We start from the raw sequence: 13,597 nt of genomic DNA, 5'->3' as shown, positions 1-13,597 counted from the left end.
TTGAACTTCCTTTAACCAAAACTCACATTTGGAAAACTTGGCATAAAACTTCTCTTGCTGAAGTATCTCCAATGCTATCCAGAGGTGCTGCTTATGTTCTTCTTCCGACTTAGAATAAATAAGGATGTCGTCAATGAATACCACTACAAACTTGTCCAAATACTCCTTAAATACTCGATTCATCAGATCCATAAATGCGGCCGGGGCGTTGGTCAATCCAAACGGCATTACTAGAAATTCATAATGCCCATATCTGGTCCTGAATGCTGTCTTGGGAATATCTTCTTCCTTGATCTTTAATTGATGGTATCCCGATCTCAAGTCAATTTTTGAAAAGCATTTTGCTCCCTTCAGTTGGTTAAAAAGGTCATCTATTATTGGTAGCGGGTAGCGGTTCTTGATCGTTACCTTATTCAACTCCCGATAATCTATGCAGAGCCGCATACTCCCATCTTTCTTCTTTACAAACAGAACAGGTGCTCCCCATGGCGACGTACTTGGTCGTATCACTCCCTTATCCAACAATTCTTGTAGCTGGCTCGCCAACTCTTTCATTTCTGCTGGTGCCATCCTATATGGGGCCTTTGAAACTGGTTCCATGCCTGGAGCAAGGTTGATCTCGAACTCGATTTGTCGATCCGGTGGTAAGCCTGGTAGTTCGTCTAGAAACACATCGGGAAACTCGTTAACTACGGGAATATCTTCTATGCTGGGACTGCCTTTTTCTAAATCCACAACATAAGCTAGGAACGACTCACAACCTTTTCTAAGTAACTTCTTAGCCTGGACGATTGTAAGAAATAGTTGCTCTTGCCTCTGCCCCTTAAATACTACCTTTTCTCTATTATTCGTCTTTAAATACACTTTCTTGGTCTTACAATTAATCTGGGCGTTATTCTTCCCTAACCAATCCATTCCTAAAATTGTATCGAACTCTCCTAACTTGAAGAGTATCAAGTCGGCTGAAAGCTTATACCCCGAAATATGAATCTCACACTTTGGACAGAATTGATTCACAGGAATCTTCTCTTGGTTCGCAATTACCACATTTACTACCTCGCTCATAATCATCTTATCAAATTGAAGTTTATCAACAAAAGTTTCTAATATGAAAGATCTTGTCGCTCCCGAATCAATCAATACTTTAGCTTTGACATTATTGAGTAAAAGTGTACCTGCTATCACCTCAGAATTCTGAACAGCATCCTTCATCTTCAGATCGAATGTCCTTGTTATTGCCTGCGGGGTTGGTGTAGGTGGTGGAGGTAATGCCAATACCTCAGCTGGCACGCTCGCACTGGTACTTGCCACATTCATTAGAGCTTTGACTGGTCCGGTTGCCTTGCACTCCCTAGCTATGTGTCCAGTCTTCCTACACTTGTAACACGTAACTCCTGGCTTCAACATCTTGCACTCATTTGCCAAATGTCCCTTCTGGTTACAGCTATAGCAGGTCATACTCAGTTTATTGCACACTCCAGGGTGCCTTCTTCCACAGTGCTTGCATTCCAGTCTCTGGAACCTGTTTTCTCCAACTTGTCCTTGGCTTGCCTGGTTGTTCCCCTTTGATTCTTGCCTTTTGCCCAAATTTCCCTTCTTTTGAAAATTTCCGCCCTTATGGAATCCAATCCTCTTTACATTCCGATCTTGTGAATTTCCGGCTTCAGATTTTTCTCCATAAAATGGAACTTTCCTCTTCTTGTTATCCCTTTCCTTCCTTGACTGCATCCCATTATTCTAAATCAGAGCAGCTTTCTGTACTACTCCCGCATAGGTTTCAAGTTCAAACATAGCCACTCTATCCTTGATCCAAGGCTCCAATCCTTGCTGAAATTTCTTCACTTTTTCCTCCTCAGTGCTAGTATACTTTGTCACAAACCTTGACAACTCAGTGAACTTCTTCTCATACTCTAATACAGTCATGTTCTCTTGCTTCAACTCAAGAAATTTAAGCTCCATCTGATTCTGCATGTACTTAGGGTAATACTTTTCCAGAAATAACTTCTTAAATCTCTCCCAAGAAACTTGCTGAGTTGCTTCCATAGCTTTTACTGATTCCCACCAATAGATGACTACGCCCTTCAAGAAGTAAGTAGCATATGGCGTCTTCTGATCGTCTCCTAACTGTACCAACTCAAAAGCCCTTTCCATTTCCTTAATCCTTGTGTTAGCTATTACTGGATCAGTGGTATCATGAAATGCAGGTGGATTCACATTCTGAAAAGCCTTGAAAGTGATAATTTGTCGAGGTGGTACTGGTGGCTCGGGTGGTTGGTATGGTTTACGGTTATCTTGGTTTTCAATTCGTTGTTGAAGAGTTAGTTATTGTTGAGCTATAGCATTGGTTTGTTGTTGCAAAGTTTCCAGTAATCGAAGAATATTTGGGTCTGTGGTGGATGTGGTTGTTGGGTTCTTCTTTTTGGGAGGCATGATCCTGAAATAAGAGTTATATCAAAACATATATGAATGATAGAGTAATTTGAGGGTATCGCATGGCATTCTTATTTATATATGAGGTCAAGTTTCAAATTAAGCAGATATGGCGATGCCAATAAAAGCGTAAAATAATAGTTGAGAGCATATGGAACAATAGTGCATGATTATTGAAATTTAAAGGTCACAATACATCTGGATTAGGACAAAGTCTGATTCTGGGATCAACAGGCTTATTTAAAGGAAACAACTCGGAATTCTACGAAGTGTGATAGTACAACAACATGAAAAGGTAAATGGAAAGAACTAAGGCTCCACTCCATCTGAACGGGGCTTGGTAGTCTTCTCCTCTTGAAGCGTCTTCACAATACTCTGGAGCTCATCTGCCACCATCTGGATGATATACTGGCTGGTGCGGTCCCGGTGCGCTGGCATCTCCTCAAGCTTAGTATTGACATACTGAACCAAAGTCTCAAGTCTCGCAGTCATCTGCTCCTTGGGCTTCCCTTCATAGTTTCGGCTTTTTGGGTACACGTTCTTAAGTCGGTCTATCAGTCGGTCATACTTGCCCTGAAGCATGTCGAACTCACGCCTCAACTCAGCATACACGGAGAAAGCAATAGTGTCGTCCAACCCAGAGGATGACGAGGAATGTGCCCTTTGTTGACAAACCAATAAGAGGAGTATTAATAATAAATTTACTTAACCTACTCTCTCACATATTATCTATAGCCTATACATATACCCTATAACCTATTTGGGCTATCCAAGGACTCTAAACCGTAGCTCTGATACCAAAACCTGTCACACCCCCAACTTAACAAACACAATATATAACTATTACAATATTTAAAAGAAAGTAAATATAATTGAATCCAAGATCTTACAATTTATGGTTTGGAACAGCCCAACACTACCATCTATTACAACTGATTTTAATATCGAGTCCTCACACAAAACTATCTCTTATTCTACCTGAGCTCGAACATATGCATCAGCGTCACAGGTCTTATGGGCGGTCTGCTTGAATCTAACCATAGCTGCTATCTGTAATATCAGGGTAAGCAAGGAGTGAGCCAAATGCTCAACAAGTGCTAAACAATACGATACAAAATATAAATCGAGATATATATTAAAGAATGACAATGTTAAGACATAACCAATGATAACAAGAGATAAAACTTTGGGTGATGGCATCATTTGCTTGTATCAAAACAATTTCAAAATCATATCTTAATCAAAATCATTTTATGACGCTACGGATTACAGCCGGTGATCAGCCGCGAAGTAATCCCGAACCTCACTGGATTCTAAAACCTTAATGGGATCCCTAGGCAACTTTTAAGCCTACATAATAAGTGTGGAAAGGACTCGCGTCTCAGTCCAGATCCACTATTCAGAGAAAACATTTATCCCCCTTTGGGACTCAAAATCCACATTTTAATCATTTTAAAACTGATGCCGATTTATGACAAAATCTCTTTTGACTGTAAACATTTTTATCAAGGGATTATAGATCAACTTGAAACACTGGAAATATGTCACAAAATCTCAAGGCCATGATCCACTAGACTTTACTCTATTAGGGTAACTGAAAGGTTTCCATATACAAGAAATTGGACAAGGAAATTTAGCTAGGCTATTGGATATTATGAAAGAGTAATGCCAAACTAGGCTTAAAGCAATGGTTTTCGATAAGGTACAAGTACTAGAACATCAAGAAGATAAGCTTCATGAATACTAAAGGTGTTAAGGTATGAAGAAATGATCTTTAACTCAGGATATATCAGAATTGTCAAGCTTTAGGATAGGAAAGAGGGGTATCAATCAATTAGGCACAACTTTGATAAATATATGGCTTTCAAGTATCAAGGTAAGGTTTCTATTGGGGTTCAAGCATCAGGGTGAGATATCAATACTTTAGGAATCATTTGCATGTTAATCAAGAGGATCAATCAAGTATTATAACAACTCTTTATTTTATCATGGCATTCCAATTACTTTAATATACTAACGTGATAAGACCTTTGATCTACTTGCAATACGTACTTGAGGGTTCATGGCATTTCTATATGATTCAAAGATAAACATAAGATACGCTTGATTCAAATATATCAAAATGACTCAGGATAGTTGCATCAATATATATGAACTGTTTGTAGTGAATACGAAAGACAAGTTGAATCACTTGCCTTGAGAAAGGCTGGTCTGGTCTGGCTGGTAGGAGCAACTGGAAGCTTCACTCGACCTTTATGGCAAGTATACCCTCGTCTCGAGATCCTACATAATAATAATAATCCTCATTATAATATAATCTCACCAACTTAACCTATTTACAACACAAATGGCACTTAGGCCTATATGCACGTAATTTATATTCACCTTATAAATATAATCATACACATAGCCACATATACTCACATATCATATTTTAATACCAAATAATATCACACACACCATAATGCAACACTAGGTTTGGATGATCTCGACTCACAACTTAAGTCACTTAGTCGCTATACTAGGCAAAGTCTCCAAATTTTGGCTTCCTAACTCATGTGCCTTTACTAAACAATCCAAGACCTATTGACCCTCACTTGGGCCTTTTTCTCTACTGACTTTATACTATCTTAAAACCATGGTGGTCCACCTAAATCTCACTCCTAAGTGTTCTAAAACTATGTGATAAGTGAAAGTGCTCACTGGTGTAAATTTCAGAATGACATCTATGGTTTCTTGAGTGCATTAGACACCCTTAAACTACAAGTTTTCCTCCAAAACTCTTACACAAGACTCTCCTGACCTTAGGGCATCTCTCAAACTTGATGTGGCTCAAGGGCCTGGCTTGGGCCTCCTTGGGCCTAAGCTTAATGTCCATGGTTCCCCTGTTTTTCTGGGCAGAAAACACCCTGACTTGAATTAACTTGTGACACATGGTTCTAACTCATATCCCATGAACTATGGTTGAAAAAACTTCTCTGACACTCCCTCTAACTAATGAGGTCCTACTCATGACATGGTCAAATCTCCCTATTTCTAAGTTGCAACAAAACTGTCCCCTTCTGGACAGATTTTGTTATTCCACTTGTGCACCTAACCAAACGACATGCAAACCTCCAACCAACTCCTAAAACCTTTTATATACTCATAATACTAACTTCTGGTGACTTGGGCCTCAAATTGAACATCAATGACATGGTCAAAACTCACTTTAAACCTTAGGGTACTAAACTGATTTTCTGCAGAAACTATGACTCTCCTTTCTCCAAGGTTTTTACTTGACAAACTCAACCACCAACAACCCAATACCCAAACCAAGACTTAAACATGGTGATCTACTGAAATAACTCCATTACACTCAAAATAATCTTGGTGGAGATCATCCTTACCTAAGGTGCATCATGGAAAAACAAAGGAAATCACATTTCACAACTCACAAATCATCAAGTTTTTGAAAATAACAAGTTGTGTATTTTTATAAAATATATACATGAATTATTACCATACATCAATGAGCACTAATCAAGATTAACACCTTATCCCTACTGAAATTAAAGCTTACTAACAAAATCTTTCCAAATGATCAAAATCTTCTAACATTCTAAGAGAAATCCACATGCATGCATAACTTCGAGTTTTACAAACCAAAATAACATATTTTCTAAATATATTCTGTCATGGAATTGACATGCAAGCATAGCATAAGCTATATCTAGATGATCACTTAGCATGCAAAGAGTTTCATCAAGTTTTTACTACAAAATTCATGCCATTACCACATAAACATACAAGAATCGAACAAAGCAACAAGTATGATCTCAAGGACCATTCATTCGGCTCCCTTAAGGTCATGGCCGAATGAAATGGAAGGGAAATGGCCATTCAACATCAAGAGTTTCTTCCTCAAGACTTGACATTTCACCATTCCTTGTAGTCCTCTCAAAAACAACCTTAAATCCATAAGAATCAAGATTGTACTTTGAGTTCCAACTAAAACCTTGACATGCAACCTTAAAACTTAAACTTTTTACTCAAAACTCTTTGAAATATATATGGAAATCATGTAGGGAGTAAGATTACTCGAATATAAGATGGATGTTTGAGTGAAAGAATGGAGAAAAGAAAGGGGATGGGGGCTTCGGCTATGGTGATTGCCGAGAGGGAGAAAAAGCCGAGAGGTGAGGGAGGAGGAAGGGAGGAGAGAGTGAGGGTGGAGTGTGGAGTGGGGTGAATGATCACAACACTTTGCACTTTGGGTTTTTATGATTTTGATTGATTGAAATAAGTGAGTGGAAATGAGAATTGACAAGATTAACCTTCCCACATACGAAGACCATTTTGCATGCAAGGATAAATGAGTAATTTGGTTAGCAAGATGAGAGTTAGTGGGGTTGTAATTGTGTTTTTTAGCCCTTTAGTTGAATACAAGAGAGTTTGCATGCAAGGATATTCATGTAATTTGATAATTATCAAGCAATAATTTTCAAATATTTATTTTTATATAATAAAATAAAAGTTCAAAAATTATAAAATTTATACCATAAAATAATTTGGATATTTAGAAATTTTATAAAACCACTTTCAAATTTTGTGAACAAAGTATCTTTTAAAAGAAAATTTCTCTAAGGCTTAGTATATTCCTTATAAATCAAAAATAAAGGAAATAATTAAACTTTTACTTTGAAAAATCATGTACTATACTTAAAAATTTTATAATGCAGAAATTCTCACTAACACAAACGCGCAATCATTGAACATATTTACTTTCGACATTAATATTATACCAAAACCACAAATAATATTACACGAAAAATGCCGGTCGTAACAATTCCGCACTTTGCAAATCAAAACAGTGGCATATAAATTTTAAGTTAGAACATTTTATAATTCAGAAAAAGTTTAAAGAATTCCATTCAACCCCCCCTCTGTAATTCTCGTTGCATTGTTAGGGACTAACAAACCATGTGAAGCTTGAATAGCTCACAGCTTCTTACCAGTTTGAACACCTAAAAACTACAGATAAATGCTTATAGGATATAGCTTTAAATGTTTCTCTGAAAAATGTATCTGCTTAGTTAATTGTTCTACTTGCTACACTTGGTTTATATATCACCAAGTTTACATGACAATAAGACAAGATAATAAAACAAAAGATATCTAGTCTAACTTCATGCTACTTCACTACTCTATTCCAGCATCTTTGAATATCTTCACAATTGCATAGAAATGGAAATGCTTCTTTGTTCTCAAATTCTTGCTTAACAGGCTACCACATTCCTTTTGCAAATAGCCGATGCATGTGACTGTGTTGTCACTGTCAACAGCTATTTGAATTTGATCATCCGTCGGGTCTATGCTTGTCATCCGTCGGGAAGCTTTGTTGATCATCCGTCGGGAGTCTTGTAGATTATCCGTCGGGTGTCTATTTTTCACTGGACTCCATTTCACTTATACAGAATTACAAGACATCTCATATTTACAATTAATCAACCTATTCTGCATATCAATCTAGTAGTCAACATGACTTATAGAACCCTAAGCAACCTACTTGACTAATACATGTTGTTTGCAGAAATGTGCTATAGTTCTTATTATTACATAAGCTACTCACTCGATGGATGTTAATCTGTCATCCGTCGGGACTGTAAATTTTATCCATTGGGACTATATTAGATCATCCGTCGAGTGCTACAAAATACATTAAGTTAAATCAACTAAGGTAATTTATTTAACTTATCATTAAGTTTACAACATATTCCTTGTTACGACCGGTATTTTGTGTAATATTATTTGTGAACTTTGTGTAATATTAGAGCGGATTATAAATATACGTAATGATTGTACGTTTGTATGAATGGAATTTGCTGCGTTATAAGTTGCTTTAAGTAGAATATAAATTTTTTCAAAGCAAGAGTTTTATTAATTACCCTTATTTTTAATTTATAAGGAATATTCTAAACCTTGGAAAATTTTTTTTTAAAGTTATTTCATTCCCAAATTTCAATAGTGATCTCATAAAATTTCTAAAAATCCAAGTTATTTTATGGTATAAATTTTATAATTTTTGAACCTTTATTTTATTTTATAAAAATAAATCTTTAAAAATTTGTTTGTTAATAATTATGAAATTACATGGAAACCCTTGCATGCAAATCACTCTTCCATTCTATTAAAGGGAAAATGAGACATTTCCAACCCCACTAACTCACCTTTTGTTATCCAAATTACCACATTAACCTTGCATGCAAAATGGCCTAACTTTAGCTAGAGGTTATTCTTGTACATTCTTATTTCCACTCATTTCTTTTAGTCAATCAAAAGCATAAAACCAAGAACAAAATATGAGAATCATTTCATTCACTCCACACTCCACCCTCATCTCACCTCCCTCCCCTCCCTCTCCTCCTTGCTCTCGGCCGAGAACCCCCTCCCCACTCCCTTCTATTTTTTTTCATTCCATTCTCATCTTCCCTAGTGTAATTCCCCTACCTATATTTATTTTATATACTTACCAAGAGTTTTGTGAATGGGAGATGGAGTTTCATGGTTGCATGTGTAACTTTTGTGTGATCTCTAAAGAGAAACTCTTGATTCTTGTGAATTTAAGAGCTCTCTATGAGATACATTTCATATATGTTTTAAACAAGTATTTTATGGAGAAACCATGCTTTAAAAACCTTTTCATGCTACTGAAATTTCAGTATATAATCATGATTATCCATGCATGCTAGTTTTAAGATGTTAATATGATGATCAACCATGTTGTGTATGCTACTCTTCTCGACATCATGTTTTCATGTTTAAAATTCCATAAATTCGAATTATGTATACTTGAAATAGATTGTTTCCATGATATATTGCTTAATAATAGTTAAGAGAAGATATATTTCATGATTATTAAGGTTGGGTAATAGGTTCAAGGCGAATTTGCAAGAATTTAAACTCTATGTTTAGCCGAAACCTTGTTAAGTGTTTTCCATGAGTTGCATGTTGTATTTTTTTATTTGCATGTCGGTGTTCTAGGGTATGGATGATATCCACTCCTCTTGAGGAACTATTTTAGGATATTGATGCACTAGGTTTGCTTTGGTAAAGGTTGGATGCTTGGTTAATAAGTGGGAGTTAAGCTGGAAAGGGTTTGGTTAGTGTTTGCATTTTTCCAGAATGTTGCACTAGTTTGTGGGGAAGTTTTGATTGGGAATTTGTTGTGCACTTTGAGGCCCAAGACACCAGAAGCTAGCACTATGAGTATAAAATAGGTTTTAGGTGTTTGTTGGAGGTTTTTAAGACGTTTCGTTAGGTGCACGAGTGGAATCACAAAATCTATCCAGGTGGGGACAGTTTTATTGCAACTTAGAAATGGGAAGTTTTGACCATGTCATAAGGAGGCCCTCATTAGGCCCTGTTGGGCCTTAGTTAGAGGGAGTGTCAGAGGAGTTTTTACAGCCATATTTCATAGGATTTCAGTTAGAATAATGTGTCACAAGTTAGTTCAAGTCAGGACCTTTTCTGCCCAGAAAAACAGAGGAACCATGGACTTTAAGCTTAGGCCTAGGGAGGCCCAAGCTAGGCCCTTGAGCCACATCAATTTTTGGAGTTTCGTTATGATCGGAAGAGTCTAGTGTAGAAGTTTTGGAGGTAAAATTGTAGTGTAAGAGTGTTTAATACACCCAAGAAACCATAGGTGTCATTCTGAAATTTACCATAATGAGCACTTTCACTTACCACATAATTTTAGAGCACTTATGTGTGATGCCTAGGTTGACCACCGTAGTTGAAAGATAGCATAAAGTTATTAGAGTGAAAGGCCCAAGTCAGGTTCAATAGGATTTGGATGGTTTAGTAAAGGCACATCGAGTTAGGAGGCCAAAATTTGGAGATTTTGTCTAGTTTAGCGATCAAGTGACCTAAGTTGTGGAGCGAGATCATCCAAGCCTAGTGTTACAATATGGTGTGTGTGGTATTATTTGGTACTTAAATATGGTATGTGAGCATATGTGGCTATGTGTACTATTATGTTTATAAGGTGATTATAAATTGCATGCATATAGGCCTAAGTGCCATTTGTGTTTAATTTCGGGTTGTAAATAGGTTGAGTTGGTGAGGATATATTATAATGAGGTTATTATTAATTGTGTAGGATCTCGAGACGAGGGTAAACTTGCCATAAAGGTCGAGTAAAGCTTCTAGTTGCTCCTACTTGCCAGTCCAGTCCAGTCCAGTCCAGCCTTTCTCAAGGCAAATGTCCTTCCCTTGTAAACTTATATTGTGCAAGTGATTCAACCTGCTTTTTAGTTTACACTGCGAATGTGTGATATCTAGTTCCTATATATATGATGCGAGTATCCTGATTTATCTTGTTATAGTTGAACCAAGTGATTCTCAAATCTATCTTCGTATTATATAGAAATGCCATGAACCCTCAAGTATTTATTGCAAGTAGATGAAAAGTTATATCATGCTAGTATGCCAAAGTAATTGTGATGCCATGATAAAATAGAGATTTTTTATAATACCTTATTGATCCTTTTGATTAATATGCTATTGATTCCTGAGAAATCTTGATATTGCTCCATGATGCTTTGATTCAACTCTTGTAAGAACCTCGATAGAAACTTTATCTTGATACCTAAAAGCCAGTTATTCTTTAAAGTCGTTCATGATTGTTTGATAACCTTATCCTTACCCTAAAGCTTGATACCCTGATATACCTTGAGCTGATGATCACTTTCTTTGTATTTTAACACCTATATCATACCTGGAACTAGTAATGCTTATCTTCTTGATATTTTAATACCTATACCTTATCTAAAACTATTGCTTTAAGCCTAGTCTGGCATTACTTTTCCATATTATCCAATAACCCTACTAAATCTCCTTGTCAAAGTCCTTGTAAATAGAAACCTTTCAATTACCCTGATAGAGTAAAGTCTAGTGGATCATGGCCCTGAGATTTAGTGAATATATTTCCAGTGTTTCAAAGTTGATCTATAATCCCTCGATAAAGATGTTTACTGTTTAAGAAATTTATTATCAATCAGCATCAGTTTTTGAAATGATTAAAAATTTGGATTTTAAGTCCCAAAGGGGGATAAATGTTTTCTTTAAATAGTGGATCTGGACTGAGATGCAAGTCCTTTCCACACTTATATTGTAGGCTTAAAAGTTGCCTAGGGATCCCATTAATGTTTTAGAACCCAGTGAGGTTCGGGATTACTTCGCGGCTGATCACCGGCTGTAATCCGTAGCGTCATAAAATGGTTTTTGATTAAGAAATGATTTTGGAAATGTTTTGATACAAATAAATGATGCCATCACCCAAAAGTTCATTTCTTGTTATTATTAGCTCTATCTTCATGTTGTTATTCTTTTAAATATATCTCGATTTATGTTTTGTATCGTATTGTTTAGCACTTGTTAAGCATTTGGCTCACTACTTGCTTTCACCCTGATATTTCAGCTAGCATATATGGTTAGATTCAAGCAGACCACGCGTAAGACTTGTGATATCGATGCGTATGTTCGAGCTCGGATAGGATAAGAGATAGTTTTGTGTGAGGACTCGTTATTAAAACCACTTGTAATAATTAGTAGTGTTGGGCTGTTCCAAACCCTAAACTGTAAGATATTGGATTCGGTTGTATTTACTTTCTTTTATTTATTGTAATAGTTATATATTAGGTATTGTTAAGTTGGGGTTGTGACATTCCTAACAGATGTGTTTTGTGTTGAGTCGTTACAGGGCACAAGTCAGAGGTGGAAAAAAGCTTTTTAAATGATTATATGTTCATAAGAGATCAGGGAAGGAGTCGTGGAAGTTTGTAAGAAGGACGGAGCACAAAAAGAAGAAAGTACATAAATTTTATAGAAATCAGACGTGCCCGCGACCCATTTGTCAGACATAGAGCGCGCCCGCGCCTATTCAAGTGCGCCTGGGCCTATTCAAGCGCGCCCGCGCCAGCCAAATTTTGTAGAATCCTGATTTGATTATAATTTGGTTATTGCGAGAGTCGAGGTCACCTAGGGCTATATATATAAAGAAAAGAAGACGTTTTTAAAAGGAAGAAAGATAGGGAGAACATAGAGAAGACCTAAAGCACACAAGACGGCTAAGGAGATGAAGATTTACTTTTCACTTTTGTATTCATCGATTTAGGCGATACTTTTGGATACTTGTTTTTGATTTATTTTAAATCCTAGTACTTTTATATTATCTCTTAGTATTCTAAACTAATCGCTGGAACCCATGGTGACGATGTGTTCGATCATGAACTAATCGTTGTCATGGGTTTCTAGCGGATTTATTTATCGATTTTAATAGTTGATTATTCTAAATCCTTAGTGTGTGGTGATTTATGATTTCCTAGTATGGTTGTACTTATTCTTCTTTGATGCGTAGCTAACATCTAAGTCGTTTGTTAATCTTTATTGAATAAAAGTGGATATAGAGGTTTGGAACTTGCCATGCTAGCATATGTTTATGTATATTGTCATACATGATTCTTAGTATAATTTTAATCGTCTTACGCTGCCCTATGTAATCTCAATAGATAACTTGCTCATTAAACTGTTATGTTTTCAAAACTTATAGACATATATGGTCTAAGCATAATTGGTGTCTGCTCAACTTCTATCTTATTTGTGGATGTTTAGTAGTAGGTATACGTATATCGAAAGATAGTGTATACTAATTTCTTGTTATCTGGTTAGTTGTCATCACCATCACATGCTAAGATTAAAGGCATAAACTCTGAATGAAATATTTAATGAAGTTAGAATCCCATGTTTTATTTCATATAAGTAAATCAATTATATTCTCTTAGTTAATGCTTGCTAGGATAATCACTTTAATTAGTTAACCAACTCAAAATTGATACCTGTCTTAGCAATTAATAATAACAATACATTGTTGCATAAGTGCATATTCTGTTTAAACCAGTCTCTGCGGGAACGGAACGAACTTAACTTAATCTTATACTACTTGTGATCACGTACGCTTCCGTGGTTTTGTGCGAACAAGTTTTTGGTGCCGCTTCCGGGGACCAGTGTTAAATTTAGTTTATGTGCTTGTCATCAGTGGTCGTTAAAGTTCACTGACTCAGATTATTTTCTTACAAGGTTTACTTTGTTCGTGTGTTATAGGTACTCTAAAGAACGTGTATGCGAA

This window comes from Apium graveolens, chromosome 5 (assembly GCF_009905375.1).
Source record: "Apium graveolens cultivar Ventura chromosome 5, ASM990537v1, whole genome shotgun sequence".
Taxonomy (NCBI): Eukaryota; Viridiplantae; Streptophyta; class Magnoliopsida; order Apiales; family Apiaceae; genus Apium; species Apium graveolens.
The sequence above is the reverse complement of the archived record's forward strand: the minus strand, read 5'-3'. Positions refer to the sequence as shown.